This window comes from Mustela nigripes, chromosome X (assembly GCF_022355385.1).
Source record: "Mustela nigripes isolate SB6536 chromosome X, MUSNIG.SB6536, whole genome shotgun sequence".
In the NCBI taxonomy this organism is placed as follows: Eukaryota; Metazoa; Chordata; class Mammalia; order Carnivora; family Mustelidae; genus Mustela; species Mustela nigripes.
The window spans coordinates 29,815,200-29,833,548 of NC_081575.1; positions in this window are offsets into that span (position 1 = coordinate 29,815,200).

The window sequence follows — 18,349 nt, forward strand, 5'->3', positions numbered from 1 at the left end:
GGGTGGCTCAGTGGGTTAAAGCCTCTGCCTTCTGCTCAGGTCATGATCTCAGGGTCCTGGGATCGAGCCCCGCATCGGGCTCTCTGCTCAGCGGGGAGCCTGCTTCCCCCTCTCTCTCTGCCTGCCTCTCTGCCTACTTGTGATCTCTATCAAATAAATAAATAAAATCTTTAAAAAAAAAAAGAATCAGTCAACTATGGATGGAGGGCTGCATCCTGGGGAAGCACAACTGCCCAGTGGGTGGGCCAGTGCCTGGAGAGAGGGGACCTGCCCCAAGAGCATCCCCCAGCTCCAAGCTAAGAGCAAGACCCCTGTACACGAGTCCTGGTGTTGCTTCCAGCAATATCTTCCTTCTCTGGGCCTCTGTCCTCTTCCGGCTCCTTCTCTTCACCCAGGGCTTTCTACAGTTCTTCATGGTGAGTTCTGCTTAAGTTTGTGTTGCTGTGTGTATTTTCAGAAGTCCCCACGAATAGGGACGTGGGAAAGATGACATGTCAAGAAAACAAGAGGGACTCCTGAAGTAAATTAGACAAGCTTATGCGCTGTGGGATTTGAAGAAGACATACCCTTTTGACCTTAGACCAAATTCTTAGTTTGGGCCACAAGGCCAGTTGGAAGTTCAAGCTAGAATAAAATGTTACTTCTTTTCAGAGACTTGGGGATGAGTCCCGCATTCTTATCTGGAGCTGCTTATTCTGGAAGAAGCCCTCGTGGCTGCCGTATATGCCACAGCCTGGCATCTGAGTCCTCTGAAACACGTATTTGGTTGGTTTTTGTTTTCTTTTTAAAGGTTGTATTTATTTATTTGACAGAGAAAGCACACACAAGCAGGGGTGGGGTGTTGGGAAAGGGAGAAGCAGACTCCTGGTGGAGCCTGATGCAGGGTTTGATCCCAGGACCCTGGGATCATGACCTGAGCAGAAGGCAGACTCTTAACCAACTGGGCCACCCAGGCGCCCCTGAGACATGTATTTTGATGGGTTCCAAACAGCACATGATAGAGAGACTTGTTAGATTGCTGTCAATTCATTATTGTGGTTGTGTCTGTAAACATGTTTTAAAAGATTTTATTTATTTATTTAAGAGAGAGAGAGCATGAGCAGGGTGGGGGAGGGGCTGAGGGAGAGGGAGAAGCAGGCTCCCTGCCGAGCAGGAAGCCCAACACAGGACTCAGTCCCACGACCCCTGGGACAATGACTTGAGCCAAAGGCAGACGCTTAATGGACTGAGCCACCCAGGCGCCCCTTGTTTGAAAACATTTAAAAAAAAACACACAGTAACCATAGGGGAAATTGCATGCAGGACATAGGGAAACCCTCTGTAATATTCTTGCAACTTCTCTGTAAATCTAAGGCTACTTGAAAATAAAACATTTGTCTAAAAATAGAATGAAATAGGGGCACCCAGCTGGCCCAGTCAGTAGAGCGAGCGACTCTTGATCTTGGGGGTTGTGAGTTCAAGCCCTTTGTTGAATCTAGAGATTACTTAAAAAACATCTTCACAAAAAACCCATGCATTTTAAAGTGTGGTGCTCAAGGAAGCGTGCTGATGGGGAAGTGAGTTCCTGGTGTGTTTACAAATCCCCAAAAGCTGTTGAGGTCCACGGACGCTGTCTACACCATGAACACTTACCTTAAGGTTGTGTCCGCAAGGATTGTTTCCCCATTGGCTGACAGAGAAAAGGCACTATTTGCAGGCTGTCTGTGTCTGGTCTTAGTAGAAGCCTCTGTGTAGGTGTTTTGGTTAACTGTGTGGGAGCAGCGGAAGAATACAGAAAGCTCACGGAGCTTTGCAGCTGGACAGGTCTGGGTTCACATCATCTGCCTTTCGCTGGCCAGCTGGATGACTTAGGAGAGTTACTTAACCTTCCTGAGGACACGTGAAATGGGGGTTAATCATGTTGTGTTACAGACTTGCTGTGACAATTATGGTGTGTCAAAAATGCCTGTCTATTGTTGGGACTTGGGAAATGGTAACAGCTTATCTTTAAGTTCTTGGAGTAAATCTGTAACCAATATTTTTTCTTCTTTCTCTTTCTCTTCTCTTCCCTTTTCTTTCTTTCCTTTCCCTCCCCTCCCTTGCTTCCGTCTTTATTTTTATTTTTTTTTAAAGATTTTATTTATTTATTTGACACAGAGAGAGATCACAAGTAGGCAGAGAGGCAGGCAGAGAGCGGGGGGTGGGGGTGGGGGGGAAGCAGGCTGCTCGAGGAGCAGAGAGCCCGATGCGGGGCTCGATCCCAGGACTCTGGGATCACGACCTGAGCGGAAGGCAGAGGCCCAACCCACTGAGCCACCCAGGCGCCCCAACCTTCTTTATTTTTCGACTGCCTTGTGGAGGGGACAGACACTTTCCATCTTCGTAGGCAGTTAACAGAAAGCTCACACTGCTGCAGATTCTTAGGAGCAAACTGAAAACTAAAAACTGAAAGTGAATGAATAATAAATAAGCTGCTATAAGACTCCCTAATTTATGGAAGGAGTGGAAGTCTGGAGCCCAGCATTATTAGGAAGCAGGAAAGGGTCCCAAGAAGATGAGGATGTTCATCTCCAAATAGGAAATGTCAAGAATACCATTCACTCATGTAACAAATATTTATAGAACAGCTACACCTGTCAAGCAGTATGCTGCCTGCTGGGGACACAGTGGAGAATAGGCCCGGCATAGACACTGTACTGGGATCCCAGTTTAGTCCAGCAGACACACACACACACACACACCCCTGCAAGTTTCTTGATTTAATACTTGTGTGCAACACATACTCATATTTTTATTTTACTCTATTTCATTTAGAAATATGTTTCATAATCCATTAATAGGTTGCATCCACAATTTGAAAAACATTGATCTAGTCAGGGAAATAGACATGCAGACGGTTAATTATCATACAGTGTTGTAAGTGCAGTGACAGAGAAGTATTCCCAGGGGACAAGGGAAGTATTCTGAATTCACATATTTTATTTTATTTTTTAAAGATTTTATTTATTTGACAGACAGAGATCACAATCAGGCAGAGAGGCAGGCAGAGAGAGAGAGAGAGAGAGAGAGAGAGGAGGAAGCAGGCTCCCTGCTGAGCAGAGAGCCCAATGTAGGGCTTGATTCCAGGACCCCGGGATCATGACTGGAGCCGAAGGCAGAGGCTTTAACCCACTGAGCCACCCAGGCGCCCCTGAAATCACATATTTTAAATTCAAAGGTCTGGTTAAGGCTGGTGCCAAAACATTGTATGTTCCTAGTGTGAAATACATTTTTTATCTTTTTTTCCATGTTTACATTTTTTTTTAAAGATTTTATTTATTTATTTATTTGACAGAGAGAAATCACAAGTAGATGGAGAGGCAGGCAGAGAGAGACAGAGGGAAGCAGGCTCCCCGCTGAGCAGAGAGCCCGATGCGGGACTCGATCCCAGCACCCCGAGATCATGACCCGAGCCGAAGGCAGCGGCTTAAACCACTGAGCCACCCAGGCGCCCTCCATGTTTACATTTTTTATCTTTAATCACCAAAGTGACATTCCTATGTTTATAATATGCATATAACCATATATTTTGTGTGTAATTTGGGGATCCCAGAATGGTAGCATTTTATACAAATAAAAGCTTTGTACTTTAAGAGCTTTTCACTGACATTTCGAAGAACACTAGAGATGTTACATTTTTTTCATTATCTATCACTGGGTAACAAACTATCCCAAAACTTAGTGGCCTAAAACATTTTGTTTCCATCATCATTTTGTGGGTCAGGAACTTGTACAGGGCCTTGGCTGGATGTTAGGGACAACAGGAACTGGGGGATCCACTCCCAGGATGGCTTCCTCACTTACGTTGAGAAGGATAAAATCTCCTCTACCTTTCAAAGTTCTTCTGGCTGCTCTAAGAATTGTCTTGATACGAGACAGATTGACAAGGAAAAATCAAATTTAATTATGTATGTATGGGGAGTCCACATAAATGTGAGTGATTCCAAAGACAGGTAAAATGAGGTATGGGGCACTTGGGTGGCTCAGTCGTTAAGGGACTGCCTTCGGCTCAGGTCATGATCCCAGGGTCCTGCTCAGCGGGGAGCCTGCTTCTCCCTCTCCCTCTGCCTGCTGCTCCCCCTGCTGTGCTCTCTCTCTCTCTCTCTCTCTGTCTAAATAAATAAATAAATAAAATCTTTAAAAAACAAAACAAAACAAGGTATATATATCATCCTGAACTAAGGAGAAGAGGGTAGGGGCCTGGGACTTCAAAGGGAAGGGAAGCAACTCCCAAGAAGATAGAAAGGAGTTAAGGTTTGGTAAACAAGTATTTGCTAGGCCCACCCAGAAACAAGGGGACACAGAACTTGCATAAAACAGGCCTCACTAGGTGCCTCCTTGTCTACCATACTTAGTTCATATTACACTGTAGTTATCTATGGTGTTAGCTCTCTTTCTGGGGCAGGTTCTTCATCCAAATTCTTTTTTTTTTTTAAGATTTTTTATTATTTATTTGTTTGACAGACAGAGATCACAAGTAGGCAGAGAGGCAGGCAGAGAGAGAGAGAGAAGCAGGTTCCCCGCTGAGCAGTTAGCCCGAAGTGGGGCTTGATCCCAGGACCCTGGGATCATGACCCGAGGGAAAGGCAGAGGCTTTAACCCACTGAGTCACCCAGGGGCCCCCCATCCAAAATCTTTTAGGCAGTTGGGGGAAGGTCCGAGTTTCTTACTGAGTCTTTTGGGCCTTGATTATATTCAGCTCCAAATAATCTGTGTGCAGGGCGCCTGGATGACTCAGTGGGTTCAAGCCTTTGTCTTTGGCTCGCGTCATGATCTCAGGGTCCTTGGGCTCTCTGCTGAGCGGGGAGCCTGCTTCTCTCTCTCTCTCTGCCTGCCTCTCTGCCTACTTATGATCTCTCTCTCTGTCAAATAATAAAGAAAATCTTTAAAAAAAGTCTATTTGCAAAAGTGGCACATTGTGGGGTGATTGTTCTGAATCCCTACACATATGCTGAGCGCCTTGGCACTCCTTGGTCTGTTTCCCTCCACACGTCATCTCATCCTCCAGGGCCTCTCCATATAGTTTGGTGATCTCAGGACTGTTGATGGCTTACATGGCACCTGGCTTGACTGACTATTCCAAGAAACAGGAACTGGAAGCTGCTGGCAGTCTCTTCTGACCGGAGCCCTGAAACTGGCAGCAGGAACATGTTCATGGGTACACAGGCTGTGTAGCCACACAGGGCTCCACACTGAGTTTGAAGCCCTGCTTTTGCCATCTTGAAATTCTTTTCTTAAATTATTCTATTTTTTCAAAGTTTATTTATTTATTTTTAGTAATCCCTACACCCAGTGTGGGGCTTGAACTCGTGCTCCTAAGGTCAAGAGTCCCATGCTCTTCCAACTGAGCCAGCTAGGAGCCCACCATCTTGAAATTCTTAATTAATGTTTAGAAGGGAACCTACATTTTCAATTTGGGCTCTGCCCAGTATATCTCTTGCCATATTTTATTGGTCTGAGCTGTTACAGAACCCACCTGGATTCAAGGGAAGGGGATATAAAACTCACCACTGGGAACTCATGATCACCTTTAATCCATCACAGCATGGTGTAAGACAGGGGATAGAATACAAGAATCAAGAAATCTTAGGTCTGGGGGCACCTGGCTGGCTCAGTCAGAAGGGCATGTGACTCTTGATATTGGGGTCATGAGCCCACACTGGGTGTAGGGATTACTTAAATAAACTTAAAAAGAAAAAAAGAAAGAAATCCAAGGTCTAGTCCCAGTTTTATAGCTACAATGGGCCTGCCCCCACAACCACTTCAGCTTTTGGGACTTCAGTTTCCTCCCACTTGAAATGAGGAAATTGGTTCTAAAGTCATGAACTTCTAGCACCACATTTGTAACTCTAAATGTATATCTGATATTGTATTCATTAGAAAAAGTGTTTGCACAGAGCTCACCAAAGGGAGAAAGCCATGGGAACGGAAAGCAAATGAACTACAAAACAGTGATTATTAGTTTAATCAGAAGGACCGTGGATCTAAATTCAAAGTCAACTGCCTCCACCTCCCACTTGTTCATTCCAGAAACATCCGTTGCAGACTATGAGGCAGACCCACGATGCTGGGTGCTTGGCGGCAGTGGTGAGTTACATCCACAGGCCCCCATCTTCATGGGTTCGAAGTCTACAGGAGAGCATGCACACAGTTGCAGCCCTGAATGCTGGACACTGTCTGGGGGGGGGGGAGGCATCAAGCCCTTGTGTACCTGTCCTGAGCAGGGGAGGGGCTGAGGAAGAGCCAGCTGGGCTCTGAAGGCTGAAGAGGAGTTAGGTCTGGGGGATGGAGCGTGGCATGTTCATATCCTCTGCAGAAGAAGGAGACTGTGAAAAGGCTAGTCACGAGGTAGCTGGGAAACTTTAGGGAACTGAGAGTTACTGTGTGTGGCAGAAGTACAGACGGGATATATTGGTGGTGGCAGAAGAGAGTGCCTGATGGGAGTAGTGATGGGGGAGGAGGCAGGATCAGGTCTGGGGGAGCCTGTAAACCTTGAGAGAGGGAGTTTGGATTCTCTCCTGGGGCCCAGGAAAAACATCGAAGGTTTTGAAATTGGACAGTATTCTATCTGGTGTGGGTTTAAGGAATCATCGGGGTTCCTGTGTGGACTGCTGAGATCAGACTGGTCAGAAGTGGGGCAGGGTAGTCTGGGAGTGGACTGGTAAGAGGCTGTGCTTTGTAGTCTGGGTGAGAAATGATGGTTGGCAGTGCTAAGGCAGAGGCAGTGGAGATGGAGTGAAATGGACAGGTAAGAGAGATTCAGTAGAAGCAGCAAGACTTGTGATTGAGTGCAGGGGAGGAAGAAGGCGGCAGCGGCAAGAATGCCCAAGTTTCTGGTTTGAACAAAAGGGTGGATTGGATGGTGTTGTCATTCACTGAGAGGGAAAGACCATGAGAATAGATTTTTTTTTTTTTTTTTTTTTTTTTTTGGTGGAAGAATGGAGGCATCAGTGGTTCAGTTGGGCATATATTTAGTTTGCAATGGCTCTAGGACTTTCGGTGAAGATGTCCAGCAGAGAGTTGGGTTGTGGGTATGCAAGTCCAAAGAACTGGAGGAGGCTGTGGGTTAGGAGAGGGTTTTTGTTTTGACATAGGAGTGACAGCTTGTTTGCATAATGATGGGAAGAACAGGGGAGAGCTAAGAAAAGTAGGAGGATCCTGGAGTCAACAAGGAATAGTCAATAGATCAAAGCTCCTGAGGGCAGGAAAGGGATGGGTCAGCCCAGCACCGGGGATTTGTTTTACAGAGGAAGAGAGCCTAGGGATTCAGAGTTCAGACTCTTGGGTGGGGGGATGGGTGAAACACGTGAAGGGAACTAAGGGCACATGTATCTTTAAAAAATGGTATACTTTTTAAAAAGTCTGTACTATTTCTTTTTCCTTCAAAATTTTTATTTAAGTTCTAGGTAGTTAACAGATAGTGCAATATTGGGTTTTGGAGTAGAATTCAGTGATTCGTCACTTACATACAACACCCAGGGCTCATCATCACAAGTGCCCACCTTAATGCCCATCCCCCTTTTAGCCCATCCCCCACCCATCTCCCGCTACCAACCCTTAGTTTGTTCTCTAGGGTTAAGAGTCTCTTATGGTTTGCCTCCTGCTCTCTTCTTCTCCTTTTTCCCCCTTCCCACACGTTCATCTGTTTTGTTCCTAAATTCCACATATGAGTGAAATCATATGGTATTTGTCTTTCTCTGACTTCTTTTGCTTAGCACAATACACACTAGCTCCATTTACATTGTTGCAAATGGCAAGATTTCATTCTTTGTTTAAAAAGACTTTATTTATTTATTTGAGGGAGAGAAAGAGCACGAGTGGTGGTGGGAGGTGGGGGTGGATGGAGAGGGACAAGCAGACTCCCCAGTGAGCAGGAGTCCGCAACAGGGCTCGATCCCAGGACCCCGAGATCATGACCTGAACTGAAGTCAGACATTTAACCAACTGAGCCACCAGGATGAACTTCTTTTTTTTGTTTCTAGAGAGGAAGTAGGGAGGGGTAGAGGGACTGGGAGAGAGAGAATCCCTGCTAGGCATGGAGCCCGACGCTGGGCTGGATCTCACAACCCTGAGATCATGACCCGAGCCGAAATCAAGAGTGGGATGCTTAACCAACTGTGTCTGACTAGGCAAATTGGGAATTTACAGGGCAGGTTGTCAGAAGGGCATAGTGGACCTCACAGGCACGGGCTGTCCACAGGCTGAAGCCATTGTCCCCAGGCAGAATTTTCTTTTCTTTTTCAACATTTTATTTATTTAGGAGCACCTGGGTGGTTCAGTGGGTTAAGCCTCTGACTTTGGCTCAGGTCATGATCTGAGGGGCTTGGGATCAAACCCCACATCAGGCTCTCTGCTCAGCAGAAAGCCTGCTTCCCCGCACCCCCTGCCTGTCTCTCTGCCTACTTGTGAACTCTCTCTGTTAAATAAATAAATAAAATCATTTTTTAAAAAAGATTTTGTTTATTTGATAGAGTGGCACACAAGCAGGGGAGCAACAGAGGGAGAGGGAGAGGGAGAAGCAGGCTCCCCGGCTGAGCAAGGATCCCGATGCGGGGCTCAATGTGGGGCTCAATCCCGGGACCCTGGGATCATGACCTGAGCTGAAGGCCATTGAAAGCGGACGCTTAACCCACTGAGCCACCCAGGTGCCCCAGAATTTCTTTTCTCAGGGGAGCTTCAACCCTGCTCTTAAAGCTTTTCAACTGATTAAATCAGGCCCACCCAGGTTATCTAGGATAACCTCCCTTACTTAAAGTGAACTATAGATTTAATTACATCTGCAAAATACTCCGACTGCAACACCTAGATTAGTGTTTGAATAAATGGGGACTGTAGCCTAGCTAAGCTGACTCATCAAAAAGATCATCACGCCTTGGGGCACATCAGCCCCTTATGAGCTAAAGCTTTCAGACTGTTACATATTCAAAAGAAAGGTTTGGTTTGGTTACGTTTAAGTAAGCTCCATGCCCAGCATGGGGCTTGAACTCAAGACCCCAAGACTGGGAATCACATGCTGTCCCAACTGAGCCAGCCGGGTATTCCCTAGGCTGTTACATATTCAGGACGCACCGTGAACTTCTTGCCTTCTTCAGCGGAACACTGAATACTTTGCCTGGTTGTAATTACCCACGGCTCTCAGTGTGGAGCTCACAGAGGTGCTTCAGGGCCTCTGAGGCTTGAAAGACAACTTACCTCTAAGCCCAGGATCCTTGTTGCCCCAGATCTTTTAGTTCCTCTGTCAACTTTCTTCTAAAGTTTGTTTGTTTGTTTGTTTTAGTAATCTCTACACCCACTGCATGGCATGAACTCACGATCCTGAGATCAAGAGTCAACACACTCTCCTCCGCCTAAGCCAGCCAGGTGCCCCCTCTCTGTCAGCTTTCTATTGACAGACATCCTCCTTCTCCTTCTTTCCTTTCTGAAGGCTGCCACTTCTCACTATCGTGAGCCTGACTCTCCCACACACTACACGCAACAACTTGGCTGGGTGATGGGAGCTGAAAGCCAAGTGTGCACAGGTTGCTCTGGGAACAGACGTCAGTCCTACAGGTGTCTCTCTGTCCTTGAGGTTGAGACAAGTGTCGGATATGAAATGGATCGACCAAAAGCATTATACAAAATGAACACTCATATTTCTGTACTGGGTACTAGGATACAAGGATAAATAAGAGTGGATACTTTTCTTTCCTTATTTGTTCAGTAACTCCATGTGCTGAATGAAGCATGTACACAACAAGGGAAAGCATATAAGGCTATCAGCTAATCTTTCAGCAGAAACTTAGCAGGCCAGAAGAAAGTGGCATGATATATTCTAAGCACTGAAAGGAGCAACCTACAACGAAGAATACTCTACCCGGCAAGGTTATCATTCAGAGTTAAAGGAGAGATGGAGTTTCTGAGACAAATAAAAGTTAATGGTGTGCCTGGGTTGGCTGGATCAGTTTGGGGTGCGACTCTTGGTTTCAGCTCATGTCATGATCTCAGGGTGGTGAGATCAAGCCCTTCATCAGGCTCTGTGCTCATCAAGGAGTCTGCTTGAGATTCTTCCCCCCCCTTCCAACTTTCTGCCCCCACTCCTTCCCCCCCCCTCTCATTCTAAAATAAATAAATAAATAATCTTAAAAAAAAAAGGTTAAAGGAGCTCCTCACCACCAAACCAGCCTTCCAAGAACTGTTAAAGGGTCTTTAAGCAGAAAAGAAAAGGACATAGCTAGAAGTAAGAAAATCATGAAAAAAACTTCACTGGCAAAAGCAAACATGTAGGAAAGGTAGTATAGATAAGCCACTTATAAAGCTCATATGAATATTAAAAGACAAAAGTAATAAAGTTAATTACATCTAAAAAATTAATTCAGGGATTCACAAAAAGATGTAAAATATGACAACATATACGTAAAACGTGGAGAAGGAGGAGTAAAAATGTAGTGCTTCTAGAATGTGTTTGAACTTAAGTGACCATCAACTTAATACAGACTGCCATATATTAGGATGTGATTTATGAACCTCATGGTAATCACAAACCGAAAATCTGTGATAGATACACAAAAATAAAGATAAAGGAATCCAGGGATAACACTAAGAAAGTCATCAACTGACAAGGGAAATGAGCAAGAGAAGAAAAAAGGTACAGAAAACAATGAACAAAATTGGAAGTAAGTGCTTATGCATCAATAATTGCTTTCAAAGTAAATGGTCTAAATGCTCCAATCGAAAGACTAGGCTGGGGGTGCCTGGGTGGCTCAGTGGGTTAAAGACTCTGCCTTTGGCTTGGGGCCTGATCCCAGGGTCCTGGGATACAGCCCCGCATCGGGCTCTCTACTTGGCATGGAGCCTGCTTCCCCCTCTCTCTCTGCCTGCCTCTCTGCCTACTTGTGATCTCTATCTGTCAAATTAAAAAAGAAAAAGAAAAAGAAAGACTAGGGTGACTGAACTGGTTTTTTTTTTTAAAGACCCATCTATATGTTGCCTACAAGAAACTCACATCAGACTTAAAGACACATACAGACAAAAAGTGAATGAACGGAAAATATACTCCATGTAAATAGAAGCAGAAAAAAAAAAAGCTGGGGTAGCAGTACTTACATCAAACAAAACAGACCTTAAAAGAAATAATGCAATAAGATGGGGTGCCTGGGTGGTTCAGTGGGTTAAGCCTCTGCCTTCAGGTCATGATCTCAAGGTCCTGCGATTGAGCCCCACATCGGGCCCTCTACTTGGTGGGGAGCCTGCTTCCTCCTTTCTCTCTGCCTGCCTCTCTGCCTACTTATGATCTCTGTCAAATAAATAAATAAAATCTTTAAAAAAAAGAACGAATGTAATAAGAGACAAAGAAGAACATTACATTAAGATAAAGAGATCGATCCAGCAAGAGTATATAACAATTTTAAATATATATGCACCCAGGGGCGCCTGGGTGGCTCAGTCAGTGGATCCTCTGTCTTCGTCTCGGATCATGATTTCGGGGTCGTGGGATTGAACCCCACATCAGGCTCTCTGCTCAGCAGAGAGCTTGCTTCCCCTCTCTCTCTGCCTGCCTCTCTGCCTACTTGTGATCTCTCTGTCTGTCAAATAAATAAATAAAATCTTTAAAATTATATATATATGTATATATACATATATATATGTATATATACACCCAATAATGGAGCGCCTAAATATATAAAGCAAATATTGACAGATATAAAGGGAGAAAGTGACAGTAGTATAATAACAGTAGGGAACTTTAACACCTCACGTACATCAGTGGGTAGATCATCCAGACAGAAAATCAGTAAGGAAAAAATGGCTTTGAATAACACATTAGACCAGATGGGCTTAACATACTCATACAGAACGTACCATCCCAAAACAGCAGAATACATGTTCTTTTCAAGTGCACATGGAGCATTCTACAGGATAGATCCCATGGTAGGTCACAAAAGAAGTCTCAATAAATTTAAGATTGAAATCATAGCAAGCATTTTTTCCCAACCACACAGTTTGAAACTAGAAATCAGTTATAAGAAAATAAAACGGGAAAAAACACAAACGTGTTGAGGCTAAACAACATGCTACTCAACAATTAATGAGTCAACAAAGAAATCAAAGAGGAAATCAAGCCATATCTGGAGGCAAATGAAAATGGAAACACAGCAGTTCAAAATCTTTGGGACATAGGAAGAGCAGTCCTAAGAGGGAAGTTTATAGCAATATAAACCTACCTCAAGAAACAAACAAACAAAAGTCTTTAATAAACTATCTAACCTTACACCTAAAGGAACTAGAAAAAGACGAAACCCAAAGTTGGTAGGAGGAAGACAATAATGCGAATGGAAATAGATAAAATAGAGACAAAAAACCAAAACACAGTAGAAAAGTTCAGTAAAACCAAGAGCTGGTTCTTTGAAAAGATAAACAGAATTGGTAATCCTTTAGCCAGACTCATAGAGGAAAAAAAAAGGGGGGAGGGTTCTAATAAATAAAATCAGAAATGAAAGAGAAGCAACAACTGACATCAAGGAAATACAAAGAATTATAGGACGCTACCAGGAAAATTATAAGCCAGTAAGTTGGACAACCAGGAAGAAATGGATAAATTCCTAGAAACAAACAGTCTTCTGGGACTGAATAAGGAAGAAATAAAAAAATCCAAACAGACCAATTAGTAGTAACAAAATTCGACTGGTAACCAAAAACCTTCCAGCAAATGAAAGTCCAGGACCAACTGGCTTCACTGGTGAATTCTACCAAACATGTAAACAAGAGTTAATAGCTATCCTTCTCAAATTATTCCAAAAAAGAGAAGAGGAAGGAAAGCTTCCAAATTCATTCTATGAAGCCAGCATTACCCAAAAACCAAAATCAAACAACAACAACAAAAAATTACAGGCAAATATCCCTGATGTACATAGATACAAAAATCCTCCACAATTATTAGCAAACTGGATTTAACAATACATTAAAAAAAACTATTCACCGTAGTCAAGTGCAGTCTATTCCAGGAGCGCAAGGGATCATTCATTCAATATCTCCAAATCAATCCACATGATAGAGCACATTGGCAAAATGAAGGACAAAACTCACAAGATCATCTCAGTAGATGCAGAAAGAGCATATGACAAAATTCAGCATCTATTCATGATAAAAACTCTTGACAAAGTGAATTTACAGGGAACATACATACCTCAGCATGATAAAGGCCATACACAACAAACCTACAACTAACATCATGTTCAATGGTGAAAAGCTGAAAGTATTTCCCCTAAGATCAAGAGAAGACTAGAATGTCCATTTATTACCACTTCTATCCAGCGCAGCACTGGACATCCTAGTCACAGCAATCAGACATAAAAAGCATTGAAATTGGTAAAGAAGAAGTAAAGGAGCACCTGGGGGGCCCAGTGGGTTAAGCATTCTGACTGCTGATTTTGGCTCAGGTCACAATCTCAGGGTTAGGAGATCAAGCCCGGTGTTGGGCTCTGTGCTGGCTATGGAGCCTGCTTGGGATTCTCTCTCTCCCTCTCCTTCTGCCCCTCCCCAGTCCATGCATGTGTGCTCTCTCTCTCTCTATCAAATAAATAAATAAAATGTTTTATAAAAAAAGATTCTCTCCCTCTCCCTCTGCCCCTACCTCCCATTCTATCCCTCTCTCTCAAATAAATAAATAAATACATCTTTAATAAAAACAGCAGTAATCTCTTAGACATCAACCTTAGCAACATTTTTTTAGATCTGTCTCCTCAGACAAGGGAAACAAAAGCAAACATAAATCATTGTGACTACAGCAGGGTAAGCTTTTGCACAGTGAAGGAAACCATCAAGAAAACAAAAAGGCAACCTACTGAATGCGAGAACATATTTGCAAATGATACAGCTGATAAGGCATTCATATCCAAAATATATAAAGAACTCCTGCAACTCAACACTAAGAAACAAAACAAAACAAAACAAAAACCAAATCATCTGATTTTAAAGTTGCCAATGGGCCTGAATAGGCATTTTTCCAAAGAAGGCATCCAGATGGCCAGCTCAACATCACTCGGCATCAGGGAAATGCAAATCAAAACCGCAAAGCGATATCACCTTCCACCAGTCGGAGGGGCTAGGATCAAAAAGGCAAGAAGTCCCAGGTGTTGAGGATGTGGAGGAAAGGGAAGACTTGTGCGCTGTTGGTGGGAAAGCAAACTGGTGCAGCCGCTGTGGAAAACAGCATGGAGGTTTCCTCAAAACATTAATAACACAAATATCATATGATCCAGTCATCCTACTGCTCATTATTTCAAAGACATTGAAAACACTAATTCAAAAAGATCTATGCACACCTATATTTATTGCAGTGTTATTTATGATAGCCAAGATATGGAAGCAACTTAAGTGTCCGTCAGTAGAAGAGATTGTGGTATATACATGCAATGGAACCATAGCCATGAAAAAGAATGAAATCTTGCCATTCATAACACCGTGGATGGACCTAGAGGGTATTATGCCACGTGAAGTAAGTCAGTGAAAAACAAATACCATAGGATTTCACTTATATGTGGAATCTGGAAAACAAAAGAACAGGGGCGCCTGGGTGGCTCAGTCAGTTGAGTGTCTGCCCTTGGCTTGGATCATGATCCCAGGGTCCTAGGATCGAGCCCTGCATCGGGGCTCCCTGCTTGGTGGGGAGTCTGCTTCTCCTTCTCCCACTCCCCCTGCTCATGCTCTCTCGCCTCTCTCAAATAAATAAATAAAATCTTTTTTAAAAAAAACAAAAGAACAAACAAATCAGAAACAGACTCATAAACACAGATAACAAAAATGGTGGTTACCAGAGGGGAATGGATGAAGGGACAGAGAAAATAGGTGAAGAAGATTAAGAGGTACAAGCTTTTGGGGTGCCTGGCTGGCTCAGTCGGTAGAGCATGTGACTCTTCATCTCCGGGCTGTGAATTAGCCACACATTGGGCATGGAGCCTACTTAAAAAAAATAAAAGAGGGACAAACTTTCAGTTATAAAATAAATAAATCACAGGGATGAAAAATACAGCACAGGGAATATAATCAGTAATATTATAATAATTTCATATAGCCAACAAATGATAACCACAGTTCTCATGATCACTTCTCATTTTGTAAGGTATATAATTGTGAAATTACTATATTGTACACTTAAATCTAATATTGTATGTCAATTGTACTTCCGTTTATTTTTACTTATTTATTTTAAAGATGTTTATTTTATTTATTTGACAGACAGAGATCCCAAGTAGGCAGAGAGGCAGGCAGAGAGACAGGGGGGAAGCAGGCTCCCTGCCGGGCAGAGAGCCCAATGCAGGGCTCCATCCCAGGACCCTGGGATCATTAACTGAGCCGAAGGCAGAGGCTTTAACCTACTGAGCCACCCAGGCACCCCTGTACTTCAGTTTAAAAAGATATAGAGTCCCCTTGGTGGCTCAGTCAGTTGAGCATCCGACTCCTGATTTCACTCAGGTCATGATCCCATGATCAGCGTTATGATCTCAGGGTCATGAGATCGAGCCCAGCCTCTGGCTCCGTGCTCAGTGGAAAGTTTGCTTGAGAGTCTCTCTCCCTCTCCCTCTGCCACACCCTTGCAACTCATGTGTGTGCTCTCTCTCTCTAAAATAAAAAAAATAAATCTTTTAAAAAATGAAATGTATGGTTTAGTGGGTTTTGGTATATTTACAGCTATGTGCAACCATTACCAAAGTCAATTTAAAATTTTTAAAAATTTTTAAAAGTTTTATTTATTTAATTAATCTCTATCCCCAACATGGGACTAGAACTTACCATCCTGAGATCAAGGGTTGCACCAAATCCAAAGTGTGTGTGCCCGGGGCGTGGGGTCCCCACACTAACAACAAGGAGAAAGTGTTTGACACCAGCTGGGTATCCTGCAATGTAACTCAATTTCACTTAATTCTGACTCTAACCTCCTCGAGATAGCAATGGATTCCACAGGCTGTGGACGGAGTCCTACAAGACGGGCCCCCTCGCCTGCCAACTCTAGATGCTAATCATAAACCCAGGTGTCACCTGCACATCTGACGGACCCGCTGTCGATTGCAAGTTCCAACGTCCCTTTCCGGGGGTTCGATTAATTTGCTGAAGCAGCCCACAGAAATCAGAGAAACATTTTACCTATTAGACTCCCAGTTTATTACAAAAAGCTATAACTTAGGAAAAGACAGATGGAAGAGATGCACAGGGCAAGGCACGAGGAAGGGGCTCAGAGCTCCCAGGCCCTCCAGGGTGCCACTCACCCAGCACCTCCTTGTGTTTACCAGCCCAGAAGCTCTTAGAACCTTGTCCTTTTGGGTCTTTGTGGAGGTTTCATTACGTAGTCACAGTTGATTCAATCACTGGCCATTGACCATTGACTCAACCTCCAGGCCCTCTTCCCGCCCTGGAGGTTTGGGGGAGGTACTGAAAGTTCCATTCCTATATAATCACATGGTTGATTCCCCTGGCAAGCAGCCTCCATCTTAAGGGCTTTCCAGGGGCGCCTGGGTGGCTCAGTGGGTTAAGCGTCTGCCTTCGGCTCACGTCATCATCCCAGGGTTCTGGGATTGAGTGGGGCTCCCTGTGGGGAGCCTGCTTCTCCATATGCTCCTGCCACTCACCCTGCTTGTTCTGTCTCTCTCTCTCAAACAAAGGGATAAAATCTTAAAAAGGGGGGAGGGGCTTGCCAAAAGTCACCTGTTTAACATAATGAAAGACACAAAGCTCACTCTTACCACAGGAAATTCCAAGGCTTTTAGGAGCTCTGTGCCTTGGAACAGGGTCAGAAACTAAATATATATTTATTATAAATCACAATATCACATATGGTGGCTCTGTGTTTAACTGTCTGAGGAACTGCTTTCGAGAGTGGCTACGTCATTTTATACCCGTACCCGCAGAGTCTGAAGGTTCTCATTTCTCTGCGTCCTTGCCCAGGGCTTGTTATAGTGTGACTTTTTGATTACAGCCACCCTAGTGGATAGAAAGCGTTAAGTCATTCCAGGTTTCACTTGCATTTCCCTAATGACTAATGATGTCAGAGCACCTGGCCGGCTCAGTCGGTAGAACATGCAGACTTTTGATCTCAGGGTCCTGAGTTCAAGCCCCACTTTGGGCCTAGAGCTTGCTTAAAGAAACAAAGAACAGGGACACCCCGTGTAGGTAATAGGGTCAGCAGACGAAGGCTTTTATTCTCTTCAGAGGTCTTCGGGTTTAGCCCTGACTCCAGGACTTTTATTCTCTTCAGAGGTCTTCGGGTTTAGCCCTGACTCCAGGACTCCTGTCTTTATCCAGAAACCGCATCTCACCTACTTTGCGTTTGGTGGGCCCTTCCTAACTCGCTGCTTTGACTTCTGTGGGCCCTGGGGAACAAGCCCGCTCAGCTTGCTACGATTCTAAGGCCCGAGTATGTCGAGTATGTCGGCTGCAGATAACGTCAGCAGAGGAAGCAACATCTCCTGCAAGCGGGGCGCACGCACTTTCGAGAGAGGTTAACAGGGGTAGCCACAAGCGCTTTCCCAGATCACCCTCGCCGAGAAAACAGCTTGCCCACGACAGGGCCGCTACACGCCTCTGCATTCCTCCAAGCGGCGGCCCGTTTTCTCTGCAGCGCACTGGGGCTGCGTCTGTGTGATCGCAAACCCTCTGAGCCCGGCCATGGAGACTGGATGGGTTCCCTCTCACTGGCGAGGAAAGCACGACTCGGAGGGATGAGGGACCCATAGTGGGCACTTGACCCCAGTCAGGCCGAGTGCCGTGCCCCCCAGTGGTTTTGAACCTCGATCCGGGGGTCACCGTGTGCTACCATCTGTTCACCTGGGCCTTTGCCACTTTTACACCTGGGGCCTCAAGGTAAGCTTCGTAGAGGCAAATTCTAGGGTGGAAACAAAAAGTTTGAAAGCCAGTGCTCTCCACAGGGTTCTTGGAACTTCTCAGCTGAAGCCTGACTTTTCTCGAAGCATTTGGCCACAAACCTTGGCTTGTGTGATACTCCAACCCCCGACCCCCCAACCCCCGCTGTCACCATGCTCCCTGACACATCCATCCTCCTCCACATGACTGCCAGAGGGACTCCTCTAGAATCCCATCAGGTTTCTCCTCTGCTTGGAAACCTTCTGTGGCTCCTGGCTACCTTTAGGTTAAAATTTCTGTGCCTCTTTCGGCATGATCTACGAGGCCCTTAGTAATCTGAGATCATCCACTTCTCCAGCTTTGCCCTTAATCACTCCCCAGCTCCCACCTTCCTGCCTAACCGGCTGACTTACATTTCCTGGTACCTGCTCTCTTCTTCCAGAAGTCCTCCTGTCCGTCCTCCTGTCCTCCCAGAGACTCTGCCAGGAGCCCCCCCCCC